General features: G+C 39.9%; 1 protein-coding gene across 8 annotated transcripts in view; it reads right to left on the bottom strand.

Annotated features, from left to right (window-relative positions):
* Window positions 1-13,978, bottom strand: part of ITSN1 (intersectin 1) — a 246,668-nt gene that overhangs the window by 182,642 nt on the left and 50,048 nt on the right. Inside the window, exon 2 of one of the 8 annotated variants that reach the window (XM_070455186.1) lies at window positions 1,240-1,369. The exons of the other annotated variants lie outside the window; for them this stretch is intronic. The gene's annotated coding sequence lies outside the window, so the exon portion shown is untranslated. The remainder of the gene's footprint in view (window positions 1-1,239; window positions 1,370-13,978) is intronic. 8 annotated transcript variants of the gene reach the window in all.

Raw genomic sequence — 13,978 nt, 5'->3', positions numbered from 1 at the left:
ACCAGACTCCTCTGTCCATGAAATTTTCCAGGCAAGAATACTGGAGTGGGTTGTCATTCCCTCTTCCAGGGGATCTTCCCAAGTCAGGGATCACACTCTCATCTCCTGCATTGGCAGGTGGATTCTTTAGCAAACACTGAGTCTTACCAAATCACTGAGCTTTACCAAACACTGAGCCAAAGAGTGATTCTTTACCAAACCAGAGGAGCCTTAAATTACAGTATTCTAACAGTTCTAGATTGCAGGCAACTACTTATGCTGCCAGAGAAAGGCAAGCTGGCTAGAAGGAATCAGAAGCCAGAGAAGTAAGAAAACAAGAGACCTATTCTTCCTCACATTTAAAATAACTTTATCGCTGGCCTGCATTTTCACAGATCTATTGTCTACATGCAGTTCACAGTGTCCTTTTCCAACATTCAGGCTAATTTATTTGAAATAGATTTTAATGGTATTAAGACAATAAACTTTAAATTCATTTCTTATAAAAATTTATTTTTAAAATTTTGTTGTAAAGTTGCTCAAAAGGTTTAGTTTTATGTTAAAGGACCCACAGGCTAGCAAGGTACAGAAGAGAAATTTTAAATTTCTGGAAATTTGGCATCAATGAAACATTGAGAAAGAAAGGAAAAGAAAACTGTCAAAATGTGAGACAAAAATGAAAGTATAAGCAACAATAAAATACCTTGTAAAGTACAAAAATATTTTCAGGAATACACAAAAGTACATAATATATCATGATATTATCTGGTATTTGAGAGTTGTGATGGTCTGGTTTCAGGCACTGTTCTACTCATATTCAACCACTACCACCACCACCACTATCCCACCCCATTCCACTCCACCATTCTAGAATAAAAATGGAAAGGGATCACAATTAAAATTAAAACAAAAACTACTCCCCCCGTATCTCTTACTTTTGGAGGCCATTACATCTCTAAGAGCTCAAAATTAGAAAACCTTAAAAAAAATGAAACCTCTATTATTTAAAAAAAATAAAAGTCTGCAATGAACGGAAAACAACTAGAAGAGTCTACACCCCTGCATTTTAAGCAAGTCTTACACCAAATTCCACTCCTGTGAAAAATGAGCAGGAGATGAACAAAAGGCAGAAAGTTGCCCTGTAAGATTACACATAAAGGCAGGACGTACACAAAGGTCTTTTGAAATACAGAGAAAAGGTACCGAAAGCCACACAGTACATGGACAAAGGAACTGACAAATCCCAAACATACAGCCAACCTGATCAATGCCGAACTGTCATGTCTGAAGTCGTGGGCCTCAAATGCAGCGTCTGAATGTGCCACTGTTTGAAGCTGAACAGGATGGCCTGTAAGGGATGTGCAGCTTGCTCACGAGTGAGATCTGAAAACTGCATGAAGGGTGAAGAACCCAATAAAAGAGAGAACTGAGTTCAAAGAGACAATGTCAATGTTCTGTCTGAAAAGCTGGAGTGAATATTCAAGCTGTCCTCTCAAAAGAGAACAGGCATGCCTCCCAGATTCCCGTTGCTGGGGGAAGGGGTGGCGGCAGGGGACAGAGGTGAGGAGGGGACGGGTCAGGAGCGACCCGTGGCCAGCAAGCACCGCCAGGCCCAGCTGTCAGCACACCTCTGGGCAACACACACTGGCATTTCAGACGATGCATCCACTCACCCTGCTTACGTTCCACAAAGAGAAATGCCCAAGGAAGCTTGCCTGTGGAGCTCATGGAGCAGGTTTTAACCTTACTTCTCCTAAATCACCCTTATTTTAATATTTGCAATAGGAGAGAATTCAGCAGGGAGCAATAAAAAGTATAGCTACAAAGTTGAAAAATGAAGGACAGAAAACAAAAAGAATAAAGGCATTCTTGTTTTAAGACAGAAATGGAAATTAACCAGCCCCTCTTTGAAGCCTATTGGCACCTCCAGACCACCAACCAGCTGCCAAGTCACATCTGAGAAGTCAGTCATTAACTTACAGCTTGTCTAATGTTTCTAAGAAATCAGATTCTAGAACACTAAGCTGCAGATAGGATAATCATTCATAAAGCTTCAATAAGTGAGGGACTTTATTTCTTCCAGAATGTCCCATTTTCAAGAGGGTTATTAAGAATAAAACAGTTATCACTGAAAAAAAAAAAAAACAGTATCACTGAAAGGCACTAAAAGCTGAAAAAGTAATTCCTGGAAGAAGGCAGATTACCCCAAATCAAACATCAATAATCTTAAGAATCAACGAGTGGATATGTATATATATATATATATATATATATATATATATCTGATTCACACTACTGTACAGCAGGTACAAACAAACACTGCAAAGCAATTATATGCCAACTAAAAAAATAATTTAAAACAACATAAAATTAAAATCTATACTAAGATACCATCAAAAAAAAATCAGTGAGTGGGAGAGGGGCATTTCAGACTAAATTTTATTTTAAATATAAATCTTTTGAAATTTCAAGATTATCAGTCAATTAATGAGATTATATAAATTTAACCTATTATCAACTCACTTTCCAGTTTCGTCCCAAATAAAAATAAGTGACAAAAAAAATTGAAAATTTCACAGGTAATTGTAAACACTTATCACGTGGGGAAAAAAAAATGACGTTGGTAATAAGAGAGCAAAACGCTGTCCTCTGTGTCATGTGGATAAATCCAGTCACTAAAAAGAGACGAGCTAAATCTCTTCTTCCAAATAAAAACTGAATTCTCAACACTCTGCAAAGCACAAGCACATTTAAAAGAAAACATTAATAAACCTTCTATATTAAAATAACCTTCCATATTAAAAAAACCTTCCATATTGTATCACCAGAAATGACATCACCCTGTCTTAAATCAACACACTGTGCCGGTTGGCTACTCTCACATTTGTCATTAAGGTCATTAACCTATAAACGTCTAAATACAAGCAGCAACCAAGAAGGGTCTTATCAGTTCTGCTTCGGGAACAGTGATCAAAGCTAGGCAGAGAAAAGTCTTAGAGGAAGTCTCAGTTTTGGAAAAGAAGTCAAGAAACTACCCAGAAAGCACCAACTGTGCAAAACAGTGCTGTAACAGTGAAAAGAGCAAGAAAGCAGAAAGGCCTCCTGCCAGATTTTTAAGCCTCATTCCACAAAAATAGTGCAACAGCTGCAATCGGATAAATTAAATATGAGTTTATGGAGCACAGTAAAAGAAGAAATGAAACATACGCATGCTGTACAAAAAACAGCCATGTGCTAGTACTGATAAACTGCTCTACATTTGAATATACTCATCAAAGTGAAATCTGCCTACATGGAAGCCTTATAGGTCTCTCTTGGTGGCTCAGTGGTAAAGAACCTTCCTGTTAATGCAGCAGACTCGGGTTCAATCCCTGGGTCGAGAAGATCCCCTGGAGAAGGAAATGGCAACCCACTCCAGTGTTCCTGCCTGGGAAACCCCATGGACAGAGGAGCCTGGCGGGCTGCAGTCCCTGGGGTCGCAGAGTCGGACATGACTTAGCCACTGAGCACAAGCACAAAGCTTTAATACTGAGTACACAATGAGAAGCCAGTGAGCATTCCACATCTTTGACATCATCACAGACGAGTGCGCGACAATCAGACCAACTAACTGTCCTGATGCCAGCAAGTGGAAACCTCAAGGGAGATTTGTGTTAATCTCTTATTAGAATCTGTGCCAAGGACTGGTAAGTGTTTACCCAATCGACTGGTAAGTGTTTACCCAATCAGGAGATAAAGGAAATCTATAGGGCTACCTATTAATAATCTCATCCATGCATAGATGTTGGTTGGCTCCTGCTACAGCTGAACATTAATTTACCAACAGGTAAAGAACAGCCATGAAATTAAAAGATGCTTGCTCCTTGAAAGAAAAGCTATGACCAACCTAGACAGCATATTAAAAAGCAGAGACATTACTTTGCTGACAAAGGTCCGTCTAGTTAAAGCTATGGTTTTGTATGAATGTCTGTCTAGTCAAAGCTAGTCATGTGTGGATGTGAGAGTTGGACCATAAAGAAAGCTGAGCACCGAAGAATTGATGCTTCTGAACTGTGATGTTGGAAAAGACTCTTGAGAGTCCCTTGGACTACAAGATCAAACCAGTCAATCCTAAAGGAAATCAGTCCTGAATATTCGTTGGAAGGAGTGATGCTGAAGCTGAAGCTCCAATACTTTGGCCACCTGATGTGAAGAACTGACTCCTTGGAAAAGACCCTGATGCTGGGAAAGACTGAAGGCGGGAGGAGAAGGGGACAACAGAGGATGAGATGGTTGGATGGCATCACTGACTCGATGGACATGAGTTTGAGCAAGTTCCAGGAACTGGTGATGGACAGGGAAGCCTGACGTGCTGCAGTCCATGGGATCACAAAGAGTCAGAAACAACTGAGTGACTGAACTAAACTGAACTGAAAGAATGAGCAATGTCCAAAGGAAAAATCTTACTGCAACATCAGTGAAAAGTGACTGAGTGTCATGAATGAAAGTAAAGGACAATACAGTCATTAACAAAAGACAACTGTGCCCTGGTAGGTGACCTAAAGGACCTCTATGCAGGACAAGATTTATGACACAAGGAACTTTAAGGGCTAAAAAACTATTCAGTGACATTAGCATCACTAAACACGCAGCAGACTGCAGCCAGCAGAAAACCAGAGTGTTTCGGGAGACAACAGATACATGATTCAAATCTTTAATTTCACTTCACTTGACTGAATTACACTGAAATATATTTAAGCCTGAGGAAAAAAGACAAAAGCTGAAAAGAATCTTGGTCATTATTTACTAAGGATTTCACTCAATTTAAATGGAGGTGGCTAGCTGAATCATTAAAGTACAGAAAAGAAACTTGGAAGTTTCTATTAAAAATTACAAATACACTGTGCTCTGGAATAAAACTGAAAAAGAAGAAAACTCCAAGTTTTCTCAATTTCATACTTTCTTTAAAAAGGTTCAACTTCTCATAATATGAAAAACCTTAGAGAAGCCAGTTTTATTCTGAAAATGCAAATTCCAGAATTACAATTTTATCCAGAATTACAATTTAAGTTTATCCAGAATTACAGTTTAAGCATGTTTCCACATGTAAAGTTGACTGCATTTGATTTAAATGTTGTGGAATCCAGTAGAGCTATTTATAATTCCAAATAACATTCAAAAGATTTTGAAAGATAACTATTGTTACTGAAGGGAAGAAAAGTTAATTTATTCAATATGCAGTTTACTGATTAACATTCATCTGTGTGGATATTATTAAACTAACCCTTTTATTTCCTCTCTGACAAAGCTTTTCTTACTTCCTTTACACCCCAACCTTTAAAACGGACATTACAAAGCTTTTGTCAAATAGAAATTTTACTTGAGAATTTGAGTCAAATTAATTAAGGTCAATCCAGCGTGGAAAGTTCACCACAAAAGAATGAGGTAAAACCTCAAAATAAGTAAGTTTATTATTGCAGATTTCCAATATTAATAACTGCGACAACTAAAGCCCCCTCTCCCACTGCTGGTGGGAGAAGGAACTGTTATATCTTCTTTGGAAAGCAATGTGACAATAATGTTCCAAGTGTGAAAAAATGTTCTTTACCCATGTAACCAATAATTCAACTCCTGGGAATGTGCCCTAAGAAAATGATTGAAATGCAAAGATATACGTCCAAAGCTGTTTACTGTAACCACTTGTGGTCCAGTGGTTAAAAATCTGCCTGCCAGTGCAGGGGACATGGGTTTAATCCCTGGTCTGGGAAGATCCCTCACTCCACGGAGCAACTAAGCCTGAGTGCACAGCTACTGGGCCCGAGCTCTGCAACGAGAAGCCCCCGCAACAAGAAGAGAGTACCCGGCTGGCCACAACCAGAGAAAGCCTGCGTCAGCAGCGAACAGCTGGGGCAGCCAGAAACAGGGAAAGAAAATACTTTCGGTAAACTGAAAAATTATCTTTTATGTTCAGAACATCTGAACATTAATATTTCCTCCCTTCTGTGGTTATATTTCAATAGGTGAGATTCAGGAATTTGACTGAAAAATGTTATTCTGCTGTGTATAGAAAAATAGAGTTGTATACAGATAGATAAATGGTCACACCATCTATCTGGAATTCTAATAGAGCTGCTAGCATTTAAATCCTCCCTCCTTCTTGCCACCTGAGTATGCTGCTGCAGTGGGATTCATGGCCCTTACAACAGCAGTGGCAGCAGCAAGGCCAGTAGTGACTCTCAAAGAGAGGCAGACTCCACTGACTGTCAGAGTAGGTTAGCAAGAATCAACCGAGCTGCCACAGGCACAGTCCAGTTCAGAAAAGGACCACCTGCTTCAGGTCTTCAAATGGAAAGCATCCAGCTCTGGTACATACTGGCCATGGACCTTGTGGAAGTTATTTAGACTACTGCTAAGCTTTAGAGGCTTTATCTATAAAATAAAGATAGTAACAGTACCTAGTTTATTGATTAAAAAAAAAAAACTCATCATGACAGACTCTCTCCCTGTTCAGACTTTAATCAGGCTCCTCTGAGCCCCCTTCTGGATGAGGGCTCAGCCTTGGCCCTGTCCTGTCCTCCCTCCCTAGCCCAGTTTTAGCAAGAATCCTCTGTCAGTTTAACAGAACATCCCTACCCCTGATAGCTGATTACATCTGATAACTGATCAAGTTCCTCAACTCCAACTTTTGATGTACCAGTCCTGGGCTTGCCTTTTGCAACATTCCCCTTAGGTCAATATAGCAAGAATCCCCCTACCCATGAACGTCTCCTTGTAATATATTCCCATCCACTGACCCCCCTTCATCCTGCCCCTCAGCTAGCGACCCCCACTCATCTTTGCTGTACTCAGAGCTGAGTTGCCACTCTCTCCTCTCTTGCAGTAGTCTTCAATAAAATCTTCCTTACAATTTTAACAGTGTCAGAATGAGCTTTTGTTTAACAAGGGGAAATCAGTGTGGATGTAAATAAAATACTTGGAACGTTAACTTACACACTTTTGTTCAGTCATGATTATCACCCAGTAAATGTAAAAGACTAACTTAATGTTTAAACGCTAAACTGTTCAGCTTAAATCAAGTAATGGCTACTTATTACACAATGGTTTTTACTTTTTTTGGCTGTGCTGTGTGGCATAAGGGATCTTAGTTCTCCAACCAGGGATCGAACCTGTGCCCCCTGCAACGGAAGTGCACAGTCTTAACCACTGGACCTCCAGAGAAGTTCCACAAAACTGTACTTGTGATGAACAAAAAGATCCACAGAGAGCAACATCTAGGTGCTGCCTCAGAGAGCTCCAGTTTAGAACAGGGACAGAGAACCACTCTGAGCGTGCCTCACACAACAGTGGATGGCAGGTCAGGGTACAAACTCAGCAGAGAAGAGAAACTGATGAACTGAGTGCAGTGGAAGCTTCAGAGTCACTAGCGAGGTGGAAGAGGAGCACGCAGGAGGAAGGAAGCCACCCCAAAGGCGAAGGTGTGAAGGTGGAGCTGAGACCATAGCCTAGGCCCCACCGGCAACACCTGGGCAAGGGAGCTCACGAAAGATCTAGCAGGAGCGGGCCAGGATCATACTTACCTTTTCCAACGAACTTTTTCTGGTTTGTACCCCTCTGGCAACTAAGAAGCGGGACTGGGGAAATGGCAGTTAGAATCCAGATCAGTGCATGCTATGAAGTTGGCAAGAAAATGGAGACACTGTCCATTAACAAGAACAAAACTGACATGGAAAAAAACTGGGCACAGACACAGTTTGTAGAAATACACCAAGGGAAAAAAGATCCAAAATTAATGTCAACATTAGGCAACCTTAAGGATTTTATTTATGGTACAGCTATTACAGACTGGTAACTATTAACTACTGAACTATTCTTACAAAAGAACTGAACTTATCCCCTGCAGAACTCTACACACACTCCCTCTGTCTTCCCTTCTTGACCTGGCTATATCTTCTTGCTATTCTAAACTCAGGCCACACGTCCTGTTTGAAAGTTAGAATGGTTTAAGTGGACTTCCTCTATTGTTCTTCTTGCATGCTCTAAGCTTAGAACTAAATCCACTGTAAACTGTCTGTTTAGTGTGTGTTCCTTAGACAAGACTTTGGTCCCTTGAAAACAAGAGCCCGTTTCTGCATTTCTAGCCCTGTTACGTGGTTCTAGCCATGTAATAACATGAATGACACACAATGGATACTGAATGAATGGGTCTTAGAACAAATGAATGAAGGCTGAGAACTCCATGGGGTCACTCTTCCACCTTCAGCAGTCATCTACATAAATTGAGAACTAAGCAAGGAGTCTTCCTGCAGTCAGATTCCTGATACACTGTATAATCCTGCAACTCTCAGGAATCAAACTAATTGCAACTCTCCAAAGTGCAAAAAGAAGGCTGAGTGCTGAAGAATTGATGCTTTTGAACTGTGGTGTTGGAGAAGACTCTTGAGAGTCCCTTGGACAGCAACGAGATCAAACCAGTCAATCCTAAAGGAAGTAAGTCCTGAATAGTCAGTGGAAGGACTGATGCTGAAGCCGAAGCTCCAATACTTTGGCCACCTGATGGGAAGAACTGACTCCTTGGAAAAGACCCTGATGCTGGGAAAGATCGAGGGCAACAGAAGGGGGTAGCAGAGGATGAGATGGTTGGATGGCATCATCAGCTTAATGGACATGAGTTTGGGCAAACTCCAGGAGAAAGCAAAGGACAAGCAAAGCCCGGTGTGCTGCAGTCCACAGGGTCGCCAAGAGGCAGACACGACAGTGACTGAACAAGAACAATAAAGCAAAAACCAAATATTGATTTCAAAAGTTCCAAGGAATACAAAATATTCCAAGACCACAGAAATGAACTTGCTCCCTAAATTTCACAGTACTACATTAGTCACTCTAATTTTCAAATCAACTATCTGAAGTTAAAACAGAATTACATAAAACATATTCCAACTAATGACACTGACGCTTAAACATAAGGCTTTTCAAGAAAAAAATAATGCTATGAATGAAAACACTGTTGATTTCTTACTTTTTTTTAACTTAATATTTTAACAGAGGTGAAGCAGCTTCTTCTTATTTACTAAAAAAAACAGACAACCATGCTCTAGAAACTTGCTGTTTTGGAAGCAACCATCAAAAATGCTCCTGAGGTTTCTCTTTATCTGCTCAGAGCACAAGTTTCTCTTAGAAAGTCTTCATTGATTCGGCCCTAAAATCAAATAAATTCAGCTTAACATCAGAGGCTTCCTCTGCTTATTTTATTTACTCAGTACCAAAGTACATTGTCACTGCTTTTTATGGACCTTTTCAAAGCTAGGCGGTTGTCACAGGATACAGACAATCCAAGTTGTAGGACACAATGAGGGCCACTGACAACCGCCCTGTCTATACACTTATGCCTCCTGAGCAACTCCTCTCACTTGTTCTCAAAAGTTAATTCATTTCCAAATGAAATTAAAAGACGCTTGCTCCTTGGAAGAAAAGTTATGACCAACCTAGCATATTAAAAAGCAGAGACATTACTTTGCCAACAAAGGTCTGTCTAGTCAAAGCTATGATTTTTCCAGTAGTCATGTATGGATATGAGAGTTGGACTATAAAGAAAGCTGAGCACCAAAGAATTGATGCTTTTGAACTGTGGTGTTGGAGAAGACTCCTGAGAGTCCCTTGGACAGCAAGGAGATCCAACCAGTCCATCCTAAAGGAAATCAGTCCTGAATATTCGTTGGAAAGACTGATGCTGAAGCTGAAACTCTAAAACTTTGGCAAACTGATGTGAAGAACTAACTCATTGGGAAAGACCCTGATGCTGGGAAAGATTGAAGGCGGGAGAAGGGGACGACAGAGGATGAGATGTTGGATGGCATCACTGACTCAATGGACATGAGTTTGAGTAAACTCCGGGAGTTGGTGATGGACAGGGAGGCCTGGTGTGCTGCAGTCCATGAGGTGGCTAAGAGTCAGACAGGACTGAGGGACTGAACTGAACTGAAACGTAACAGAAACTAACCCTTTGAGTAGGTCAACATAATAATGTAACAAAGGGGACCACCCTGTGGGAAAGAGAAACCTCCCAGTTCCCTGAAGAACTCAAAGAACCTCAAATCCTCAGACCCTGGTAAACTAGAAACATCAAAACCTAAATATACCACCGCTCATCTCCTAAAAGCTCATCTCCTAAAAGCTCACATCTACAGAAGCACTGAGGTGAGGCTGAGGAATCATTTAAGTAGTACCAAAGTTTGAATTCTTCAACCTAAACTATGTACAAGGTTGGACAACCATTGTTGGGACTCAAAGCAAATGAATCTTCTGTGAAATGCACATGAAAGTGAAAACTGAAAGTCAGCTATCAGGGAAGCACATGAAGTTGGTCCAAACTTTTCTCAAGAATACAATCCAAATCAGAGAAGGAAATGATTTCATCTGTAAGCACACAGTAAGTCCAGAAAAACAGAGGAGTCTAGTGACATGGCCCTTGTCACAGGTCCGCTCTGTTAATGCTTGCCACCTAATGCAAAGGACTCATTCTGACTTTCTGAGACAGCACTAAGCTTCCCTGGAGTGGTTAGCCCAGTAGATCACCCACTCTGAAGTGCAAGACATAAAATATAAGGTGGGGGGAGGGGAGAAGACAAACATCGCATTCCAGACAGCCAGGCAGGCACACTGATTGAGGCTCCCCAGTCCCTGACAGTGAGACTGGTGTGGTAAATACTAACTCTGCCCTGGAAGGGGTGAGGCCAGAGGATAGGAAGCAAGCACTTCGTGCAGCTCAGCTGCCTGGCCATTAACCCAGCCAGCTCTCCACACTCATCACTGTGCACTAAAGATAGGACACAAGATGGCTTTTATAGCATCCCCAGCTGCTAAAAATGTTAAGAAAACCAGTTTTAAAACACGCAGCAGAACCTGTATACCGGGAAAAGAGAAAAGCAATATGTGCATCCAGTGTCAAAAACACAAATCAAGAAAAATGAGATGTTCATAATAACACCTCACTTTTATATACCTCCAATCTGTGAAGCAACTCAAATATTTTTGCAAATTAAGGGAAAAAATCTAATTATAGGACTTCTAACAACATCCCTGTGAAACAGGTGGAATGCAAATATAATTACTTCTGTTTAGTTACTGAAGACAAGTAGACACATATTTAATCACACGCAAGTCAGACTCCTGATCAACTCAGTCCAGGAATTTCAGCATCCCATACAGCCAAGTTACCAGTAACTCGAGGGATCTTAATAAAGTAAAATATAAAAGTGAACCCCATGGTTTTCTATGCTTAAGAACTAAACTCTAAGAATTAACAATTAAGTCAAAATTGGTTTTAGTTTTAGAAGGAAAACAGTTCAAGAACTCTATTTAACCTGTTGAATCTACTTTTTAAAACTTTCTTTGAATCTACTTTCTTAGGAGTCAAGAAACCATTATGATAATGATTACTACAGCCGTTTAAATTCAGAAATCATAGAGAAAGTGAGAACTCGGTTTCTCATACTCACCACTATAAACCTAACAGTTTTACGCCTCCTTAAAAGGACAAAAGGCATTCAGTTTAAAGTGCAAGGTCAAAGTATACAGAAAGACATGCTGGCTTTAACAACAAAAGATGAGTCAACCAATACCTGCAGATCTCAGGGTACTTGAAAGAATATTTTATTTTGACCCAGGAAAGGAATTAAATTATCCCACTGATGGCTAGGAAAAGAGATCACCTTTAAGTGTTTCATTTGCGCTTTTTAAAAAGCTATTATTATGAGGTGCTTTTAAAACCTAGTATATTATTACAGTATTAAGGGGCACTTCCTAAATATATCCAATATAGCTAACTCCTCTCCAAGCCAACTCCTGGTGAAATAAATCTTTCTTCCCTTCAATACTGTTTAGATAAGGCACAGACAAGGCAGTACAGGATAACTAAACTTGAACTTGCTACAGGAATTTCCAAACAGATAAGAATTTAAGAACTTTGCAAGCACCTATTTGAAAGACAAGGGAAACTTTAAGCAAGTATCCAGTGAAAATATGAGCTCCTTTCTCACAAGGTAAGTTCTTCAATATAGAGTCTGTCTCCTTATAAATTCTATTCAGCCCTGAGAGACTATGCCAGTGCCAAGAAGGAAAATGGCTTCCACTGTTACTATCAAAAGCAATTCACTTAAATGAAATGATATGATGTCTAGAATCTGTTTCAAAATAATCTAGAGTTGGGCTGGCGGGAAAGATGAAACAACACGGACCAAGAATTAACATTTACTGAAGCCTGATAATGGGGGTTCACCACTACCCCCACTTCTTTAGTGGCTGGAATTTTTCACAATAAAAGGTCCAACAAAGAAACAGAAAAAAGCGAGTGTTAGAAAGCAAATGCCTCTCAGCTAGCCTGCCTGTGCAAGACCAGCTTATAGAGATGCATGACTGAGAGCTGAGAAGGGATATATTATGTCAAAACTATTTAAATTATTTGTAGTTATAAAACAATTAGGATGACCTATGGTTTTTCTGTTACTCACACAGGTGTGAAAGGACGAATTAAGAAATTACCTGTTTCTATATTGCTATGTTTCCTCCTTTATGTCACTGCAGTTAAGCCTGATTAAAAAGAATGACTGATCTTTTTTTGTCTTCATTCTGACAAAAGATATTCTAACATGAAGGAAATTGAGATACCCTGGGGAAACTGTTTCTACCCCCAATCTAGACTTTCAATAAAGCTTAGCCAATTTTAAACTATCCTTTACATCAGTTTCTAAGAGTTAAGCTTCAACTAAATTAAGCTGATTTTTAATATATTAGTTTAATCTTGATAAATATTCTCATAAATCTCGTTAGCACATATTTGGAAATTTTCATTCTTTTAAATTCTGCTCAAAATTGCAACACAAAAGAGACCAAAGGCCTGATGTCTTTTATTCAACAGAATCAGTACTCTAGGATGAGTGCCATCAGTTCCACTTTCGCCTCCAGAGTTGATTTCAGACACTTGACAACCAAAATTAATGTCTGACCTGTGAGCTGACCTTAATAATGGACACTTTTTATTTTTTTTAAGGAGATAAATGTTAGTAAGTAATCACATGGAAACTCAAAGTTATCACGGAATCCCCTTTCTTTAAGAAGTTACCAGCACTCTTTTCATACTGAATTTACCAGGATACCTTAATAGAACTGGGAAAATTAAACTCTAGGATGAGTAACCCAAGAATCACTTGCAGGGCCCACATTCCTCTCCAGCAGGAGAGCTGTCACATGGAGCTTCATTTTCCTGCTCTTCCTTCTTTGCTCCTTTGGATCTGGAAGCCTGACTTAGAGGCATCTGCTTCAACAGCAAACATTCAGATTATTTAAACTGCCCCTCTCCACACATTCCTAACTTATCTGGTGGAGCAGGCACTTCAAAACTAAGCAGCTGTGAAAATTAAAACAGAAAAATTCACCAAAATTCAAAAACTGGTCACTGACCTCCCTGAGGCTACACTTGGTATTTCAAAATACTTGCAAATTACATCAAGCACAGGAAGTTTGGAATCATGTCATCTATATAGTAACTTTAACAGCCCTGATCAGACCCCTTTGTAAAATGGACACAAACAGTATCTTTTAGTTAACACATACGACTTCGGTCCACACATTTCAACAGACAAACCCGTCCTCAGATCTATACTGAGACAGCAAATATTTCACGCGTGTACCTCAGCAGGGCGGACCACCAGGACTGTGAAGGGCCAGATGACTCAGGATCCAGCCATGTTTCCAAAGCTGAGACTGAAGATGATTAACGATACTGAAGAACAAGGCATGGTGAACTTTTACAACCAGCTGCTTACAAAAGCTCAGCTGCTAACTAAGTGCTTCGACCTTAGATAAAGAGGGCACTCAACACAGAGGTTCAACCAGGGGCCACATTCTGGAGCGACTCACAGTAAACTCATCCGGTACATTACAAAAAGATAACAGGACTAAAATCAACTTACTAGCAAGTTTTGACTTTTCAAAAGATTGTGAAAACTCCAAGCTATGAAAAAGT

This window comes from Odocoileus virginianus, chromosome 25 (assembly GCF_023699985.2).
Source record: "Odocoileus virginianus isolate 20LAN1187 ecotype Illinois chromosome 25, Ovbor_1.2, whole genome shotgun sequence".
NCBI classification, from domain to species: domain Eukaryota; kingdom Metazoa; phylum Chordata; class Mammalia; order Artiodactyla; family Cervidae; genus Odocoileus; species Odocoileus virginianus.
Note: the sequence above shows the minus strand (reverse complement) of the source record. Positions and strands in the feature narration are given on the sequence as shown.